This window comes from Tympanuchus pallidicinctus, unplaced genomic scaffold, assembly GCF_026119805.1.
Source record: "Tympanuchus pallidicinctus isolate F22 unplaced genomic scaffold, pur_lepc_1.0 scaffold2, whole genome shotgun sequence".
NCBI classification, from domain to species: Eukaryota; Metazoa; Chordata; class Aves; order Galliformes; family Phasianidae; genus Tympanuchus; species Tympanuchus pallidicinctus.
Genome location: NW_026294721.1, coordinates 388,943 through 409,939, shown reverse-complemented (window position 1 = coordinate 409,939; position 20,997 = coordinate 388,943). Strand labels below are relative to the sequence as shown.

At 43.4% G+C, this 20,997-nt stretch overlaps 1 long non-coding RNA gene across 1 annotated transcript in view; it reads right to left on the bottom strand.

Annotated features, from left to right (window-relative positions):
- Positions 1-20,997, bottom strand: part of LOC128080567 (uncharacterized) — a 74,208-nt gene that overhangs the window by 39,745 nt on the left and 13,466 nt on the right. The window contains exon 3 of the long non-coding RNA XR_008206768.1: positions 13,663-13,720. This is a non-coding gene — a long non-coding RNA (uncharacterized LOC128080567). The remainder of the gene's footprint in view (positions 1-13,662; positions 13,721-20,997) is intronic.

Below are 20,997 nucleotides of genomic sequence, written 5' to 3'. Positions count from 1 at the left end.
CTAAGAGCACAATCACACCCGCAAAAGCCTTCCTAGCAACACTAATGAAACATATATCCAGGCAAAGTTAACATGATCTGAAGTAAAAGGCATATTTTGCTGCTCAGGTAAATGGTGTAGTTGTAACAAAACTGGATGTCAAAGTTTTAGGGCCACTGGAAATTAAACTTCGAATGCAAGTGCAGCGTACATCTGAGCTGTCATGAAATGGAGGTTTGATATACTGCTGTCAGTAGGTAAATAGTACAGATGAATTTAAATCATGTTTAGATTAAAGAAGGCCGAACATAAAAAATATTTTCATTTGAGCTTTACAGTACAATTAAGAACAGTTTAAGCTTTCAATTCTAGTGGCTCTCACACAGGTCTGTGGTTAACCAAACGCTGAAGATATATTCCTATTAGCTTCAACTGGGAATGCCATCTCTGTTTAGATGTAGAATTATACCTTCCTCTAAACAGCCCCCTTATCTTACAATCTGCAAATTGCAGGGTCTCCCACAGAAGGAAATCTTTTATTAAGCATTTTATTTTTCTTTGCTGCAGGCAGGCAGACTAAATAAACTCCAGCTTAGACTTTGCACGGTGTCTCTACGTTGGCCACATCCAAGAAACACAGACAATGCTGGTTTGCAAGAATGAAAGAATTTTAATAAAAACAAGCCATTCAAAACCCTTGTCAACTCCTTCTGCTAGATTGTTATAAAGAATTTATTTCATTACTATAAGTGCTGTTGACTTAGTGTTAGTTTCAGCACTTGAATTCTTGGATAGCCTGAATAAAATCATGTTTTCCAAGATAAATATATTATGCAAAGTATGACCTTCATTCTTTTGCTGATATGTCTGCTGACTCCAACAGCTTCCTCCTTCAGAGGGGCTTTCTGAGCTCTGATGGAGAGAAGCTTTATTTTGGTTTTCCTTGATTAAAGCACTGCAAGCAAGGAAGACCATGTGAAAAATAAAAATAGAAAAGCTGGAGCCCGTTTCTGCTGAAGTCAGAGATGGTGAAATGTCAGCTCGGATGGAATGGAAATGGGGAACTGCTTCCATGGATGTGAATGAATGCTGGTGTCCCCACACGGCAAAGGTTCTCCCTTTTTGCTGCACAGTAAGCAGCTGTGCTAATCTCCTCCAAATTGAGCAATTATCACCTTTGAGAAGGCTGCAGTTACAGGGGGATTATCCCTTATGCACAATCAGCAGAGGGCAAGGGGAAGAGAAGGGGAGCTGATATTTCTGCATGCTGGGAAATGAAAGAAAGACCCTGGCCTTCTGGTCCTGGCCTTAGTGGGGCTGTTCATGTCATGCTGGGTATCATCACATCCTTGGAACAGCCTTTCACAACTGAAGCAAGTGGATATGCCCATCGCTGGACATTACAGAACAGCACAGATCTGTGGTCTGACCCATGTGGCATCACATATATCTAGGAAATGACAGATACTGCCTTACCCATTTTCCAGGGACAGAACTCTACCTTGAACAAAAATCCAAGAACATTTTTGGATTTTTTTTTTAGCAAAAATTCTCTTCCTTGTTACAAACTGCTGCCTATTCCTGATTAGCTTGCACCTTCTTTCATCAAAATGATCCAGCATTCCTCCACTTAGTATTAAGAATTGCTAAGCGATCTGGTGGCAGCTTCTGTCATCATACCCAGCCTGCTGCAGGTTCTGGCAGACTCCAGGAGGTTCATTTTCTTCTAATGAGCCCAAGATTCAGTGAACATCTAACTTGATATTACTGTTAAATAAAAGAAGACAGCGAGGGGTTGGCTGAAAAGAAGGAAAGCATTCAGAGTGCTTCTGAGTGTGTGTGTTTAAAAAGAGGAACTCAAGTCCCAGAATGTCTGAGAGTTTCCCACACTGAGTATTGAGTACTCCTGACCCTATTTGTTCAAGGTGAAGAGCAAAGAGATATGACTTGCCCAAACCCAGGAGGTCCAGGACTGGAATACAGCCCATTTCCTAGGCAGAAATCTGAAAGAGTGTTCCTCCTATGGCTGTAACCTCTGAAGAGGAGAAAGCTGAACAGAACTTCTCAGAGAGAATTGTTGATGAAATTCTGCAGAGTAGTTCTGCAAGTTTCCTCCACATTCTATTTTCCATAACATTGATTCCAAACTTATTAGTATATCCACTGAACATAAAGGATGCATTACCCAATTCTAAAATGCATCTGCCTCTAAGCTGGAAAGTCTGCAACCATAACCACACATCAGTTTAGCACAGGAAGGGAAGAGGATGATTGTATCCAAGTGAAGAATTGTGTCCAGTTAAAATTACTGTAAAAATACATGTGGGTAGGCAGAATATGAATCAGATTTTGGACTGGAAATCAGCTTACATTTACTTTTACTTAAGAGAAGAGAGAACACAGAAGAACTTGGATATCTGGGAGTGGTGACTAGGATTTACTGAAAGAAAGACCCTCCAATGAATTCTGGCAAGCAAATTTAGTACCAGCAAAGAAGAGGTGTTTCTGTTGCATCACTTAAACTGTTTGCTGGAAAACTTCATTTATACTCAATGGGTTCCCAGTCTAAAATACCACCCAGTTTGATACTCCTTGCTTAATGTCTCTGATGGCTCTGGCAGTCCTTTTTTCCAGGCAAAATGTTTCAGTGAGTGGATTCCTCTTATCCTAGCGTGGAAACCAACCCTACAGTCTTTCTGAATTCCTCAGCTTCTTGTTATGACTCTTTTAGGTTGCACACAAGGATATGTGCCTTCATGGCATACTACCTCTTCACAATAAGATGTCGAGAGAGGGCAATACGGTGTAAAAAGCTCGTGAAGAGAATGTTTCCAGGTCATAACAATGAACAGCAACATAACTGACTCTGAAAAAGCATGTATGAATCAGGTGAGTGAGTAGGGTGACCCAGCTCTCCATCCCATGGATGCACCCCAAGGTACTAATGTCTTCCATTGGAAGAAAATGATGGTGTACTATGGTGTACTACTATATACTATGTCATGATGTTCACATTTCACGCTCCAAAGCTTGGCAAATCTTTGTCATAGATGCTGGCCCAAAGCTAGAACTGGGGACAGTTGTTCCCCATGGAAGACATAGTGCTTCACCCATTGCTTTCTGTGAGAATATATTCTACTGCCTCATAGACCGTTGAAATAGTTTCTCATCTTTCCATTGCATGGTTTAATCCTACTAATCCTGGGTTTAACCTCCTTGGACCATGCTAAGAAATTCCACACTGGGATTGCTTTAAAACTTTTTGTATGACTATTCCTTTGACACTTTCAGAGCTCGTTTCTGTCCGGGCCATTATTCACTTTTCTGTATATCCTGATGTGTTTTCTGAGCTGAGTGAATTGTGCAGAAGCAAATGCAGAAAGTGGCCAAGCTGCATCCAAAGCCCTGGCACTGTCTGTTCCCATGACTGGGCAAAGAAGGAGATTTTTTGTGGGTAACGTGGAGGGCTGACCAAGATTTCCAGAATTAATCAACAGTTTTTAAGTTCTTCCACTTACCCAATTCCCAATTCCATTCAATTCAAGAGGTTGCAATCTACTGACAGCATCTAAAACACTGCACATGAAGGCTTAGGGCGTTTTCTGCACAATTTGACTCCCAGAAATAGCAGCATCCTCAGTTATCCTATAAATTTCTGAAAATCCTTACTAGGATTGACAGAAAATGGCCAATGACAAGAAACTGCAACAAAACCCCTCATTTTAGCAGATTATTTTTTTGCTTCTCTGGAGCCAGTGTTTCTGTCTGCTGCAAAGGTGTGTTGTTCTGCTGGAATTATCATTATGTGGATGGGATGTAAAATCAAAGCTGTATCCACTTGTCATTTCAGTCTTATGGCACTTAGATTTCCTCATGAGAGCAACAAATACTCACATTAACAGATCTTTTCCAACACCAAGTCCTCAGCTATTTTCAGGCTTTTGCTCCACTAAATACCTTCCAGTTGCCACAGGAATTTGCCCAAACCTCCATTAAAAGTAACTGGAGAACAAAAGATAAAATAGGTTTGTTGTTCACATCTATTGCACTAAAGTCCTGCCACTGTTGCATGAATATGTGCAAGTAGCCTAGTTGACTTGTCTATGTTGTAAGGAAGGTGGAGATGGAGACCACCTGCATTTGGATGTGAAATGAAACAAGTAAGAACAATTTGTGTACATTTATTACAGTTTCTCTTCATACTCAGCAGTTTGGTCCGCCCTAGCAAGACAGCAGATGGCTGGATTAGGATTTACAATCACCAAAGATACTGGAGGGACTCCCAGGTCCACTCGCTAGCTCTGCCAAAAGGACCAAAGGTCTAGCAATGATATGAGCATCCTGGTATGTGAACTGTATTCATGGGTCCTCAGTTTTCTGGTTCCCACTAAGTCCAAAGGGTTCTCAGAGACTCACTGGAATCAGGGATGGAAAAGACCTATTGCACTAGGTCATTTGGTCCATCCGCTGTCCCCAGACACGGCAGGATTTTCCGTACTGTACAATCCCAAGGGCTTTGTCCTGGCCACTTTGAAATGACTGAAGTCATGGGGCTTCCACCCTTCCACTTCTCCCACTGGGAGACGACAACACAACACATATTCACATATTTTCCTGAGAGCGAATCCAAATTTGTCTTCATTTTGTCTTGTGACCTTCCTCCTGAAAATCCATCCTCTGCCTCCTCCATTGGTATGAATATGAGCATGTATGTATTTGTGAAAGTCTGTACATGGTTTCATCACAGCCCTCACTGTCAACGAGCTTAGGGCAGACATAGGGTGCAGAGGGACTTCCTTTGCTACAGAATACCTTGCAGCTCTGAGCAAGAGTTGGCCATAGTTAACCAAAAGCAGTGAAAGAGGGGCTCTTCGGAAATGCTGTTCATGTAAGCACTAGGGTCTCCAAAAGAGACCAAGGAAGAAGGACCATCATTCTCCTCTCCTCCTTATCCACCAAAGCCCATGGCCAGAAAGGGCATAAAACCCAGAAATAGGACATAACAGCATTACAATTATGATACTGCCAGTACTTTGACACCTATTTCCGTTAGACTCTGTAGGAGAGGGATTGCTGCTATCTGAATAAGCTAGGTCAAAGGAGCATCTTGAAGACACATCTAACAGCATACTCAGGACCGAAATACCTTCCCCTGCAGGGCCGGGTGAGGACGAGCCTACTGAAAATGTTATCAGTGGAAATATTCAGAAGTGATCAGTGATATGTGTACATCTAATTTCAAAGCATTTCCTTGGGAGCCGAGGAACCAAATTCCTTTGGCATCTTTGAGAGCAATCTTAGCTTCGGTATGCAAAACTGCTCTCCAAGAAAGACTCGGTGTGCAGACTGGGGACTTTCAGGCTGAGGCAGCGGGGTGAGGAATAGCCTGACATGACTGTTTTCTTTTCAAATAAAAGTTGTCTCCTGCAGTTTTCAGATAACGATGCGGAGTCCTGGAGTGCTAAGGGACTGCATGGAGCCCTGGCCTATGCGTTTGCTAGCTGTGCATGTGAGTGGGCTGAAACAAAAATACACAAGTGCTCAGGAGGAGTAAACTATAAACAATGCTTAAAAAAACACTCCAAGCAGATCCAACCCCATGCATCCCCCAGGCCAGCCCACCACAGGGAGCTGGATGAGAAGGAACCCGCTGAGACTCGGCCTGAGGAAGGCAGGAGTGATGCTGGTTAGCAGGGAGAAGGAACTTGAGGAATGGGCAAAAACTGTGGCTGATGCATCCACTGAAAGAGAATGTCATTCTCCAGCCAAGTTCACTGCCAGTGCTGGTTGCACAGCTTCGAACAAAATATCTCCCTGTAGGAGAATGCAGTTCTTTATTATTTTTATGCAATTTTTCCCCTGGCTTTTTGACCTAACAAATCCCCCACAGCTAGGATACCTCTGGCATCACTCTAGACTTCAGCTGTGCCCTACCTGTGTCGCATTTTACCTTGTGAGGCTGATTCAGAGCTGCACATGCATAATGGAGGAGCATCCAGGCATCTGATGTGTGAGGTCTGGACACTGTATGGACAGTTTCTGTTCTGATTGCTGACCATGAAGGACCATTCCTGTCTTCCTTACCACCCACACTCACAGACAGCCTTCATCTTCCCTTCTGTCTCCCAGAGCTCAGTTTTTTTTCCTTATTCACTACTTCTGCTTATTTCTGAGATTATGCTTCTTCCATGATTTACCATCTCCTTGCTATGCCCATGGGAGTTACAACACTTGATCACTATGGGATACATTTCTCACCTTTCTTTCTCCATCAGCTCAGCACAGCAGCACCATGATAGAAGAAAGAGGTGGCTTTTCTAGGGAAGGACATCAGGGAGCAGAATTTAAGACACCAACCTTCGTGTTCTCTACAAGAGCACTAAAAGACAGAGATGGGTGTCAAAATTCTGGGATAACATTTTCACAGGGTTTTTGTTGTTGATGTTGTTGTTTTTCTTTTAAAAAAACTGTTGCAAAAGGAGGCAAAAAATGGAGGTCACCATTTTAAATATCCTTAAAATGCAAGTGCAGTCTACATTGCCTGGAGAAATACCAGTACCCAACCTGCAATGTTCTTGTCTACAAGGCATTCTTTCAAGACACCAATAATGTATCTTTGTTATCTAGAAATTAGAATCATAAGGTTGGAAAAGACCAATAAGATAATCAGAACCAACTGTCAAATAGATAAAAGCACTTAGAGTCAGTACAATCCATCTCCATGCTAGTGCAAGCTTGTTCCTTGGATTTCTGTCCTCCATCTCCTGTAGGTGAAAATACTGTCAGCCAAAGGGCTCTCACATCGTATTTATGAGATGGTTGTTCCATAGGCTAATATTTCTTATTTCCAGGAAGGTTTTCTTGATGCTCAGCCTCAGTGGTCAGGCTCCAGCTTCAGGCACCCTCCCAACTCCTTTCCTTTCATACTTATTCAATTATTGTACTTGAGTCAGAAGCTACCATTTCCAGCATGGCAATTACCAGGAGTGCAATTCTTCTGATTGTTTGAAAGTCTGGCACAACCTCTGTTTCTGCCAAGCTCCCTGTTCTCAACCCATCCCTGCAGGGTGGTACATAAAATTTGCTCACTTGTAACTACTGCATTCCCACATCTGTCTCACCTGGCACCGGCCAGTTTGCATCTCATCCCATTTTCCACATATTTCTCTAGCTCTTTCAGACCAACAGATATTTTGCAGATCGATTCTGAATTGTTCAAACATCTTTTCCTTGAAAAAAAAAAACCACCAAACCAACCAACCAAACAACAATAACAAAAAACCCCAATACCATCATTCCCTCCCCTTCTTGCTTGGTTTTGTTTGTTTCTTTCCCTTGCTGAAGGAGGGTTATAAAAAGGGCATGGTATTTCAGCTGTCTGAGTCACTTGTGCCCTGTGCCTCCTTTTTCTCCTGAAACATTGGTAAAAGCACATTTTTATGCTGCTTATCCATTAGCTCAGAGTGCCTTTTGGCTGCCCTTATCTTCTCCCTCAAAGCCTCGGCTTCCTCTCCGTGTTTGTATTTGGTTGCTTCTCACTTACTCTCGCCTTTCTGTTCCTCCCTGACCTACAATGCTTTGGCATTGCCTTTTGGTACTCTGTCAGCTACTTCAGCCACAGGAAAATTGCCGCCTGTGCCCCCCTCAAGAGAGGGTTTTCCTGGTGTTTTACCACATCAGTCCTCATTACCATATCCCCATCCACCACTTCACTTGCTGGATTTCTTCCCGTGCCAAGCTGCTTGCTTTGAGTTGATTATTGCTGTGTGCTGTTAACCCACTATGCTGAAATCCTGCCAGGCTGCTTGATATTTCATTTATTTGTCCATGCCTTTTTTATTATACAACGACTCGCTTCTTTCTTTTTCTTTCTCTCACCTTCTGTTTTTACAATGCCGTGTATCACGTTCTCCTCACTGGATGTCATCCAAACTATAGAAATTAAGCCATAAATGTTCCGTTGCCTGATTTTCCATCCTTTTTTCCCCAAGGAGATTAGCAGACAGAGGGGAGCTTTGGTCAGCTTTCCCAACGTTCCTGTAGATGCTTTCCACCAAATACTGAGGACAACCCTTCTTTGGCTGCTACTGCAGCAGCTAAAAGCCAACCATGAAGAGGATTCTCCTGTCCCTATAGAAACCCAGATAAATTGATATTTCTCTCTATGAAGAGATTGAGATAAAATTTGTCAAACATATTAATGGGTTTATAAGATGTTGTTCATAACAGTGCAGAAGTGCAGAAGCTAACAACATTGTTAGTGGCATTATTATAATACTGTTAGGTAAGAAAAATGGAAGATCCAAGATTTTTTTGCTCCTCTCCTCTCCTCTCCTCTCCTCTCCTCTCCTCTCCTCTCCTCTCCTCTCCTCTCCTCTCCTCTCCTCTCCTCTCCTCTCCTCTCCTCTCCTCTCCTCTCCTCTCCTCTCCTCTCCTCTCCTCTCCTCTCCTCTCCTCTCCTCTCCTCTCCTCTCCTCTCCTCCTCTCCTCTCCTCTCCTCTCCTCTCCTCTCCTCTCCTCTCCTCTCCTCTCCTCTCCTCTCCTCTCCTCTCCTCTCCTCTCCTCTCCTCTCCTCTCCTCTCCTCTCCTCTCCTCTCCTCTCCTCTCCTCTCCTCTCCTCTCCTCTCCTCTCCTCTCCTCTCCTCTCCTCTCCTCTCCTCTCCTCTCCTCTCCTCTCCTCTCCTCTCCTCTCCTCTCCTCTCCTCTCCTCTCCTCTCCTCTCCTTCCCTTTTTCCCTTCTTCCTTTCCTGCTCTCCTCTTCTCCTCTTCTTTTCCCTTCTTTCCTTTTTTTACTTTTTTACTTTTTACTTTTTTTAACTTTTTAAAACTTTTTCATTTTTAATTTTTTTTTTTCTACTTTTCTTTTTTCCCCTTTTTTTTTCTCCCTCTTTTTTTTCTCCCTTTCTTTTTCTTTTTCTTTTTCTTTTTCTTTTTCTTTTTCTTTTTCTTTTTCCTTTATCCTTTTTCTTTTTCCTTTATCCTTTTTCACTTTTTTCTTTTCTTCTCTCCTTTGGAAGCTCTCTGTCCTGAACTGGGGAGGCTCTGGCTGTTTCTTCCCAAACCCCCAATACACCTGTATCACCAGACCTAGATACTGCATTACTTGAAGTCTGTGCTGGCTGGTGCCTAAAACATTTGAGTCATAATGGCTGTGGGATGCACGAGAGTCCAGAGGCCATGGACCACACAGGTAAAGTTCTCAGAGAAGAAAGCAGGAGGGAGCTGGCAGGGCATTTCATGGTGCATGCATGCAGATGCAATCAGGAATATTCTCAGAATGACCACACAGCTCTGTTTGCTTCCTCTCGTGAGCTCTGGAGGAGACTCCAGAGAATTGTTTTCTTGTTCATTCACTGAAGTCTAAAGAGGTTATGACACGCTTATAGAACCCACAACATGCACACGCTACACCCAACACAACACTAACTGGTAATTGAAAGCAGGAAAGGTCAACATTTATAGCAGAGAAAATGTGAGCGTCAAGGTAAACCATTGCACTCAGAAATGTTTGTGACAGTTGCAGTTGCATAAAGAAAGAGAACCTGTGGTTGCAGCAGAGGCCCCTGGCACAAGCTGGAAAGTCTGCACCGTGCAACGTAGCCAATGTTTCCACGAGGCCAGCTCAGGAGAAATAACCAGGATTGCACAACGATCCAGTGCAGGACTTTACCTCACGCTCACCCTGCCTGCAAATAGCAGCTCTTAATTGCTGCTATTGAACTCAGGCCAGCTTCAGCCTTTGTTGCCTTTCTTCTCCTTCAACCACTTGCATGCGGCTCACTAATAGCTTGCTCCTTTCCCCAAATCAAAGGGTTATTTGCAGCAGGGAGGAATTCATTTGGCAACAAAACTGTGCCCCATTAGAAATGCCTTTTACCTTTCCTGGGCAGAACAAAGTGGCATGTGAAAGACCAAGGGTATACAGTCAAACCTAACAATAGGGTCTGGTCAGCATGGATTAGGGGTCAGCAGCCCTGAAGCTAATTCCTCTTTCTGCTGCTTGACTTGCTCTATGATTCTGGCTCAGACACTTCTTCCTATGTCTCAGAGAGATGACTTTTTAGTATGTAAATCCTTTAGGATAGTGATTCCCTCCGCAGTGCCTGCACTAATCTAAAGGAAGGAACTTGGCCTGGTTCTGCAGGAAGGCACATGGCTTTCAAATAGCATGAGAGAAATAAAAGGTCTGGAAGGCTCTTTGGGGGTTACCTTGTTTATGCACCTCGTCCTGATCTAGGATTGGCTTTTTTGGAGAAATTCTGGCACATATGCATGGCTATCTGCCTCCTTCCTAAAATCCTCCAGTGACAGGCACTTCACAGCTTCCCCAGGCAGTGAATTGAATCACAAGGTCGTGGTGGAGTGGTAGAATCACACAATCACAGAATGGTTTGAGTTGGAAAGGACACTTAAAGGCCATCTGGTCCCAATCCCTGCAATGAACAGGGACACCCACAGCTCCATCAGGTGCTCAGAGCCCCTCCAGCCTGACTTGGGTGTCTCCAGGGATGGGGCACCCACCACCTCTCTGGGCAACCTGTGCCAATTTTTCATTACCTTTATCATAAACAACCTTTTCCTTATATCCAGTCTAAATCTCCTCTCTTTTAGTTGGAAACCCCATGTCCTATCACAGCAGTCTCTGCTAAAGAGTCTGTCCCTTTTGTTTCTTACAACCCCTTTTAGATACTGACAGGAATTACTTTTCTTTTTTTTGTTCTTGATATTGTAAAGAGGTTCCTGTTGATTATAAAGATGTCCACTGCTCACTGTCATCCAAACCCATATCTTCCTGACTTACCCCTGCTAGGGAGAATAATTAATTCCCTGAAAACTGAAACTATCTTACATTGAAAATGAGCAAGTAATTTCATTTCATATAATGGAAGTCACAAGCATACATGGAAATTGCCTGAGGGTATCATTTAGCTCTGAGAGGAAGGCTGCTATGACTTAATTAAAACCCCAAAGCATTAAGAGGTGTGGTAGCCATCCTGAGACATTCAGGTGACCTCCATGTGCCAGCCCAGAATGGCATGGCTGCTTTGAACCTTCTGTCTTCCACCCAATGGGACAAGAGGTGATGGCCTCAAGGTGCACCTGTGGAGGGTGACATTGGCTATTGGGAAACATTTCTTCCCCAAAAGAGAAAGCAGGCACTGCAACTGATTTCCCAGGGAAGTGATGGGCTCACTGTCCCTGGAGGTTGGAGATGTGGCACTCAGGGACATGGTTAGTGAGCACGGTGGGGATGGCTTGGGATTCAACTTGGGGATCCTAGAGCTCTTTTCCAACCTCAGTGATTCTGTGATTATAAACAGAGACATCTCCCATATATCTGAAGTACTTCTATTCTCTTAAAACAGTAATTATCACAAAGCAATGACCAATCATACCCTAATGGGAACATTTCTCCAGATCCTCCCCTCTCAGCGGAGAGCCTGAAGCCAGGGTTCTGTGCCTCCTGCCTCCCCCCAAAAGGAGGCCTGACCCTTTGCACCTCCATCCTCTAGGGACAACACTGTTACACGCAGCCTAGCACAAGCTGCTCAGCAAAAATCACTGAAGCAACAGCAGCTGGAAGCTGGCCGTGATTTACTGCCGGAGCCATTCCTGGTGCTTGCAGCGTGTTGTGCTGTTACGCAGACCAGAAGATGTGGATTTATGTCTTCTCTGCAGAGAACAAGTGCAGTCATAGCATGCCTCTGCTTTCCCGCTGCTCAAATTACTGCTGTAACAAGAGCTGTTATTTATAAGCAACACGCAGCCCTCTGGCTCAGTGTGCTGTGGATTTATGTCTGGAGGGTGAGCTCCTCTGTGGATTCTCTGGTGACTAATAAGGAGCATGTTTACATTGCAGCCTTTCCTTCAAGGGTACCCTGCCTCCATCTGGCTGCCTATCTTTCACGAGTTTTTGGGATCTCTTCCTCCTTCTCTAGCCTCATTGGCAATGGTTAATAAGTAAGGGGATTATTAGGGAATACAGACATAAATAGAAAGGCCTTCTGTGTGTACATAGACACCCGTAGTAGGAACTCATCCTTGCACGCAGAAGAATTTGCTCTGCACCATTTACTCCTGTCAATATAGGAGACAGAGCAAAGCATCTTCAAAGCAGTGAGAGCTGCAGGAAGGAGGTAGCTCTTTCCCACTGCTAACCATGTCTTACATTTCCTCCTTATCCTCACTGGCTCCTTCCTTCATGATCTGCACATGGTTTGTTCTGTCTGCAGCAAAAGACTCGTGAACACCTCTGATTCTGAATTATAAACAGGGACAGGGACCAGGTTTGCACTTGAACCAGTGTGACACAACAGCACCTGTGTCCTCCAATGCATACCCGTAACCCCCAAATCTATTGGGTCCTCATTTCCTTCTGGAAGTGTTCAATCATGAGGCAGAAACACCTTCAGAAAGTGAGCAGGTCTGATCTCAAGAGGTTCCCAATGACTTAAAGCAGTTGGTCCCAATGCTCTCTTGAGACATTTGCTTTGACAAAGCAGCGATTTTCACCAGAGCAAAAATTTCCACTGACACACAAAAATTTGGTTTTTAAGTTTCCGTTGAGAAATTGTAGATATAAAAAGCTGACTTTTTCACTGTTACTGAAAGTTTTAGCTTTCTTCACCCCTAACATTTTTCTGTTTGCCAAAAAATGGGAAAGGTTTGTTTTTCTTTTTTTCACCAAAACCTCTCCAACACTTCAAGTTTTGACATAAGCTAAATATTTTGATGATAACTAGAATTCTTTGCTTTTATTGACATTCATGGAATAAAAGACGTGTCCTAACCGGCTCAACGGCTCTGTAAGGAAGGTTTATCTTATATCATCACCATTCTGATCAAAAGCATATTTCCAGAATGTGTCTACTTAACGTGTTTAACATGCCAGTAACAACAAAGCAGAGCCTCTTCATAGAAATGAACGTCTTTGCTTCCGCTAGATTGCAAGTCACCAACTGGGTGTTTTCAATTTAAATTAGGAAAAAAACAAACAACAAACTCTCTTACTTCAGCCACGCTCAGAATACAGTAAAGATTTTGAAGGTTTTTAATGGAGAGAACACTTAATCACAGAATCACAGAGTGATAGAATGGCTTGGGTTGGAAGGGACCTCAAGGATGATGAAGCTCCACCGAACCCCACAACAGGCAGGGCCACCAACCTCCACATTTAATATCAGGCCAGGCTGCCCAGGGCCCTATCCACCCTGGCCTTGAGCATCTCCAGGGACAGGGAGGTATTAATCACTTGATTTTTTTTCTTAATGAGCACGCCACCTTCTTTGCAAGTTGCTGCCTTTAAATCAAGGCTTGATGTCTTTCCAAAATACGTGATAAACAGAGCTATGGAAAAGATGCAGCATGATCTGTGCTATGATAAGGTCATCCCATCTGGCCTTAATCTACGGGGACAATGGGTGAAACATTTATGTGTCTATTAAAAGGTTAGTAAATAAACAAATGGAACATGCCGAAGTAAAAAGAGAGGCAACGATTGGAACGATGGCTTGGCTAACTACCAGGTACTAAAATTATCAATTCCACAGGGTTTCGTCTGGGAATCTCAAGGAACCTTGCAAATCTAATTCAGAATAATAGCTCACTTTGAAGATGGCAGAAGGATCTGCCCACGGGTGAGAAGTGATGTCCACCTCCAAATCTACAGTGTCATTCGCTCACCTGCAAATCCCAATCCTTTGGGTCTTTTGTCTTGGGCCATGACTAATCCTGATGCTACCTGCCAAGAGCAATGAGCCAAAAAAAGCCAGCAGTGAGTTATCATTTGCATCTGTGCAAACTGGAAATTAAAGACACCTTTCCAAACTGAACTTTGCAAGATGGATCGGAATAACAACCCAATATATCATTATTTTGATTATAGGACCGGTGCTGCAACCATCCCAGGGCAAGTGCTTTGCTCTTTTGTGTAGTTAAGTTGGAGAGGCAACTCGAAACTCAGGAACCAGAAACTTCCCTGTCCTTTTGAGAAGAGAACTGAGACTTGGAGAGACGGATCTTAACTCAAAGGCATTCTCAGTGTCTTAAGGCAGATGCAGATCTTGGATCCTTGCAACCCACTGCACACTGGAATGCAGAAGACACTCCTTCAACACAGAGAGTTTGCTCAGAATTTAAACCAGAAACCTCTGTCTCCCTGTTTCTTCTTTCCCTATACTTCCCTGCTGTTGTAGAACCAAATTTGTCATCTTTGATAAAGGACCCAAATCCATCAGAAACTCTGGTGTGTCTCAAGTTCTGATCTGGGGCCACAGGAGAGAAATGCAAGCATCTGCTGGGGGAATCCTGTTTGGGAGAGATGCTTCTGGAAAGAAAGGGGTAATTTGTGAAGGGACAGTAAGTATCGAAGCCACGTTTTCTTGACATCTAATTCCAGACAGCAGCACCCTTAGGAAGAGTAAATCAAGGGCTGGAAAACAATAGCACCTTGTATGTTAGGAATGTGAGTGGTGATGAGGTGAGGGGGGAGACAGCTCTTTGCCCATGCGGTAATGTATTTTTTGCTGAGTGTTGTTAGATTTTGGGGTCTGTGGGCTCCCTCCATCTGTTTGTGAGCCACCCTTCCCTCCTGGACACATTCTTTCCTTACTATCATCATGCTCCCGGTGCTGGAGTGACCACAGCCCGGCTCGAGTATCGCTATAAATACACAGCAGTGAGACATCCCCCACGCCTCTTCCCTTTTAGTGCTGCCGTCGGATCGGACTGGAAGGCACCATCGTGATAGGAAGAGTCTGAGCAGAATGGTTTGTGGGAAGGATGTGATTGACCTCACCAGCCGGCGGGGTCCCGTGGGACAAGTCATGACAGCTCTTGAGTCTGGGCCAAGCTATGAAGGTGATGGTCTTTGACAAAGGAGCAGCTAATCTCCCCCCCCCCCCCCCAGCTCTCCTTCTCTCATCTGGATCACAACTGGATGATGCTCATACCCTGCTCTGAAAATCTTAGAGGAATCTTAGCGCAGGCTACCTCAAGTAGGAGCTGATGAATGAGAGAAAGGAACGTTTCCTGGTGTGTTAATCTGAATTGCTTTATTAGCTCAGCTAATTTGCTCTGTCCCTACGCTGTTTGCTTCCAATGGGAGATCCAGAGTAAAGAGCAGGGCTGGATGAATGAAAAATACCATTGGTGCGTGTGAGTGCAAGAGTTTGAAAACTGAACTTTTGTTTTTTCTCCAGTAAAAATTTCCAGCGAAATGTTTCAGGTTTCTCGTAAAATAACAGCTATGTCACACATCAAAAACTGTTCAAAAAAAAAAAGAAAAAAGAAAAAAGAAAAAAAAAGAAAAAAAAGCAGTCTTTGGAATAAAGAATGTGGTGTTTCAACACATTCAAATTAAAAATTCTTGCTGAAAACAAGGAAAAATATATATACTGAAAGATTTTAGTTTTTGGGGGTATTCATGTCTTTTTTTCTCCTTTAAACATTATCGTGTTGCCCAGAAATAAAAGGAAGAATTATTCTTGCATTTTCTCTTTGGTCAAAAGGTCATTTTTAAAGCAATTGTAAAGAAATCTCAACATTAAGAAAACATTAAATCGGCTTCAGAGAACATATATTTTAAAATATAATTCTACTATTAAACTTAAAGGCAGCCCAGTATTAATAGTGGCAGTGATCCAAATACCAGGGATTAATCTGAAAATACATTAGTAAATGCTTTAAAATAATGAATATTTGGGGGTACACGTTCATTTATACAAATCTTAGAACCTATTTATATTTGTATCTGAATATACGTGCCCTTTGTTAATGGCTAATTGACAGAGTGGAATTCATGAAATAAACTGTTCATCAGCAATGTGACCCGAACCCAGCCAAGATGTTGGGCAGATGCTTTACTTTAACCAACATCTCTGCTGTACGTGGGCGATTCACAGACTTCTGAGTGAATGTTTTCTTGACCCAAAGCTGTCCTTTCCTTTTCATGCCTGGAATGATTACGATGCTGCTGGTGGGTTCCCAATGAGCACCGTAAGATTTGGGGAGAAAATTCAGCATGGGTGAGAGGCCAAGGACTAAATGTGCCAGAGGGATGAATGATTTATGCACTGATCATTCCAGGGGAGAGGTAGATGCTTTCTGCTAGGAGGTCTTGCTCCTCGACCATCACTGTCTTCCCTCCCATCCTCTGCCAGGATCATAGGGACCTCTGGGCAGGGACCTTACTCAGGCTCATCCAATTGCCTCCTGATTCCTCTGCTATCAGAATCATAGAATCATAGAATCATAGAATCACCAAGGTTGGAAAAGACCTAAAAGATCATCCAGTCCAACCGTTCACCTATTACCAATAGCTCCCGCTAAACCATGTCCCTCAACACAGCATCCAGTCTTTGATTCTGGATACAGAATTTCTGCTGAATGAAACTCAGAGATGTACAGGTTATTTTGAACAGTTATCATTAGATCCTGCTCTTCTCTCAGCTTCTTTCCTTGGTGTATATTGGCTACAGCCTTCTGTCTTGGGAGGGGCACATAGAGACCCCATAGAGACCCCATAGGGGCACATAGGGACCCCATAGGGACACCATAGGGACACAGAGGGTCCCTATGGGGACACATAGAGACCCCACAGGGACACAGAGAGATCCCACAGGGACCCCATAGGAACACATAGTGACACATAGGGAACACAGGATGTTTGGCTAACCAGATTGAACTCCTAAACTCATTTTCTTTCACCAATGAAAGCAGCGTCAGAGCCTTATTTTCACTTCACAGTCTGTCATCTGCCCCACTGATTTAGAAGTCCTCTGGCATAATTACAAAGCAGTCTTTCCAACAAGTGAATCTCCCTCTTTTGGGTGGCAGCTCACAGAGGAGATGTGCTGTCCTGCAAACGTTTGGGAAGATATTGACCCTGATTTTGAGAACGTGCAGCTTCAGGCTTGAACTGTTCATTTCAGTGAGGCTATTCCCAATTGGAAAGGTCAAACATACACTTCAAGATTTTCCAGCATCGCAACCAAAGTGAAAATGCTATTGCTGCTTGGAAACCACCTAGCACCTGTATTTTCTTATCCAACTCCGAAGAGAAAATCTGGCAATGTTTTTCTTTTTGCATACTTTTCTCTCAGTGCTGGAAAGAGTTGTGGAGAAGCAGCACATTGCAAAGTACAGGGACAGGAAGTGCTTCAAGCTCAGCCATTGTTTGGAAAGGCATTCAAGACTTTTCTTTTTGCCCAGGACATTGCCAAAATACAATCCAGAGAAGAGAGACAGATGTTACCCACCTTTCTAGAGCATCCAGGACTAGTGTGAGCTCAGTGCCTGTCAAGCCCCCTGCCCTAACACTGTATTTATTTAGAAGGAAAAGCATTGTAGAACTTCATAACCAACTAAAGGGACACGGAGAACTGCATTTGGTGGAAATTATCTCCACGAGAAAAGGGAACATTTGCTTCCCTATCCAACATGGTATATAGAAGAATTCATGCAATTTCTATACCACCCTCCAGCTAGGCCTGTGATTTGCTTAACCTCCAGGAACAATCATGTTCTGGAGAAGTACAGCAATATCTTAGTAGACAATGCATGAGGGTTTATTGCTTTGGATAGAGATCAGTAACATTTTCAACCTGCTTTGCCCCTTTTAACTCTGCGCTTAAGTTATTCTGTATTATTTATAGGCAGGTAGGTTTGCACATTCATAAAACGTTCAGTTTCCTGTTATGTCTAGAGAACTGGTAGGAGGTATGGCAAATATATTCGAAGCAGCTCAAATCCCCTATGTGGTTTCCATTGAGTGAAATATTCATCACTTCCTGTCCTAAACTCAGTGAAGCACTGCCAATATTTTAACAAGAGGATCCCACAGAAATGTATCGTTCTTCTCTCCTTTTACCTATACCTATGCCTTCCTTCCCTTCCTTCCTTCCATTGATCCACCCATGCACCCATCCATCCACCATCCATCTCTGGAAAGGGTTGTCAGCACTTACCCCCACTACAACTAGGAGAGCCACGTCACTCAAGAGAAGTCCACTCAATGCTCACACACTTGCAGGTGGAAGAACATAAGAAGGCAGCATCTTTGCCACCTCTCTGCAAGGGAGTCTGTGCAAGATCCTTGCTTTTTTTTTTGGTGCACTTGTTAAATCTGCAGAGAAACATTGCTGACATACTCAAGATAGATGCCACGGGGAGGTAACTTCACACTCAAAAGGTCCAGGAGCTTTTGGCCCAGATAACACATGGGACATTGAGAAAGTCATCACTGGAGCAGTGAGGAACAGACGCTGGTTTTCCCAAGTTTTTGCAGTGCCTAACCTGTTGGGCTGCATGGCCTCCTGTGACACTCACTGAAACTGAATCCCTCTCGAGCTATTTTCTCTGCTCAGTGTGGGAAAATTCCGTACCATAATGATGGTTAATAATAGAAAGCTCTTATTTTATTTGAAAGTTTGCCGAAGAGCAACAGAACCATTTCCGACCCTCTTTTCTGAGAATATGATTCCCTCAATCATGTATTATTATTCTAGAGGGGGAGGCCCTGGAGGAGCAGGAGGGGGGCACGAGCTTTCTGCAACGAATGGCCGGGCTTCTGAAATAAATGATTGTCACCTCCTTGTTCATATGCATGAATCAGCGGCGCCTGTGCAGATGCGGATGGGAGCCAACACACCCCGAGCACCATCCCTTGCAGAGCTCCGAGCTGCTTAAATTTAATTTAGTTTCCCTTTCCTCGCACAGTCGAACTAAGAAGCCACAAAAAGAAGCCGAGAGGAAATCAAATCTGGAAAATGTGCATTCATCTTGAAAGGCATCAGGAATGTGTTGACAATACAATAAAACTCGTATGCGAAAAAGCAACATTGATAGACCTCCTGAAATTCTTCTGCTCAGTCGTCTCAGCTTAGGTCAGATTGTCTGGCAACCTGTTTGAAGGTTGGAATACTTCCTCCGTGAATGCATTTATGGGGCGTGATGTAGATGCCAATTCTCTGCTTGGTGAGATTTCCTTCTTTTCCTTCTTAATTTCAAACAGAATTCTGTTTAAAAAGCCAGTCTTTTGGAACTGGACATCTAAGGCCCTGAAAATCACTGAACCTCTGTAAGATTAGACTGCTGCAAAGCACAACAGACAGATGGAGCAATACATAACCACTACCAAGGCACAAACAACTTAATGATTAGATGGATAAAAATAAATGCACTGAGAGAGATGGGTGCTCTGGCTAGAATAGTTAGCTAGAATGAAAGAGAGAAGGTGAGCTCCACAAATCTGCCTATATATATAAAGTTGCAGGTAGATGAAATGCTTGCCCATGTGCAAGTGCTGTGTCTTGGAATCAATGAGACAATAAGAACAGAAGCACTTGCTCCACCATATTTTCTGTCTCCCCAATCATACAGCTCCCCACCAAATACTTTTTATGTTGACTTCAATTATATCCATGTAGTTTTTATTTATTCACCATCCTCATGGATAAAATGAGGCAGAGAAAATCTCTTTGCACAATTGCTTACAACAGCATCCACAGATGCTGTCTATTCTGGTAAATAATACTATTTAAAAATTATTAGTTAGTATTTCTGTGCATGGTGTTCTAGGGAAGTTGTTGGAATTAGTAGAATAAAATGGATTTGAAGATGTTCACTTAATCACTTCCACGTTGAAAAAATAATATAGACTACCTCAGGCATCCATATGCAGAAAATAGGTGAGGAAATTTAACTTTGCGAAATTATTCAAGGGTATCAAATGATAGATGAGTTGAACAGTTGATTTTCAAGCTACAGTTTAAAGAGCTGTGGTTACCCACGGACTTTTCTTAACCTGAGCTGTGGACAGCAATCAAGAACACCCAATTCAGGTATTGTGTCTCTGAACAACATGCCGAAGTGATGCTCTGGTTCCTACTTCATCAAATGGCTGACACCTCAGCAGGGGTGCTTACAGAGATCTGCAATGGTGAGTGGCTGAAAAGCTTTGATTTAGAACACACACCTAAGCCTACATCTACAATGGAAGTTAGGGTGAGCTTCCTGCAAGCCAGACCATTTACACCACTCATCTCTATGGCAGGCCAGGGCCCACTCCCCATTTTGGGTCTGGGGAACTCCTGAAGCTGGTGATATTTCTGCACTGGGGATGCAAGCTATTCCTTCATTCTCCACCTGAAAACAGAAAAGATGAAAAAAAGCTTTTCCTAAGTACAGCAGCCAGAAGCTGAACTCCCCTCCCTTAGGACTCTTCGTAGGAGCTGAACTTGAAGCCATGTCTTCCATGCACTCCCTTCCAAGTTGCTGTAGTGGTTTGTTGCTGGGGCAGATTGGAGCAAAAAAATCCTTTCAGGTTTTATCCATATCACAGAATCACAAAAAGGTTGAGGTTGGAATGAAAGTCTGGTGATCATGAAGACCAAGCTTCTTGATCAAAGTAGGGTCAATTCCAGCCCGTTGCTTGGGCCATACACTTTCAAGTTTTGAGCATTTTCAGGATGGAAACTCCATAGCCTCCCTAGATAACCTGGTCCAGTTCTCAATCACTCTCACTATAATATACATATATACATAGTGGTGTTGGTTCTCTGCAGATTCTCCTTGTCTTTTTGGAAGCTAAGGGTGACATTAGCTTCCTTCCAGTTCTCAGATACCTCTCCCAATTGCTGTGACCTTTCACAGATAATTGTGAATGCCTCTGAAATGACACCAACCAGCTCCCTTAGCACTTGTGGGTAGATCCCATCAAGTTCCACGAGCTTGAGGCTGTTTGTTTAAGCATTCCCTAACCTGATTCTCCTCCACTGATGCTGAGTCTTTCCTCCACACTTCCTGTCAGTATGTCAGCACATCCACATTTTCCCTATTCTTCATTCTTCTGCTGATGTACCTGTAGAAGCCCATTCTGCTGCCCTTTACATCCTTCACTAGTTTCAACTCCAGGTGAGCTTTGGCTTTCCAAACTCCAAGAAAGAAGAGAAAGACCCATGAGACATTGGCACAGTCTGCCCAAGGAGTGGTGGAATCATCTTTCCCTGGAGGTATTCC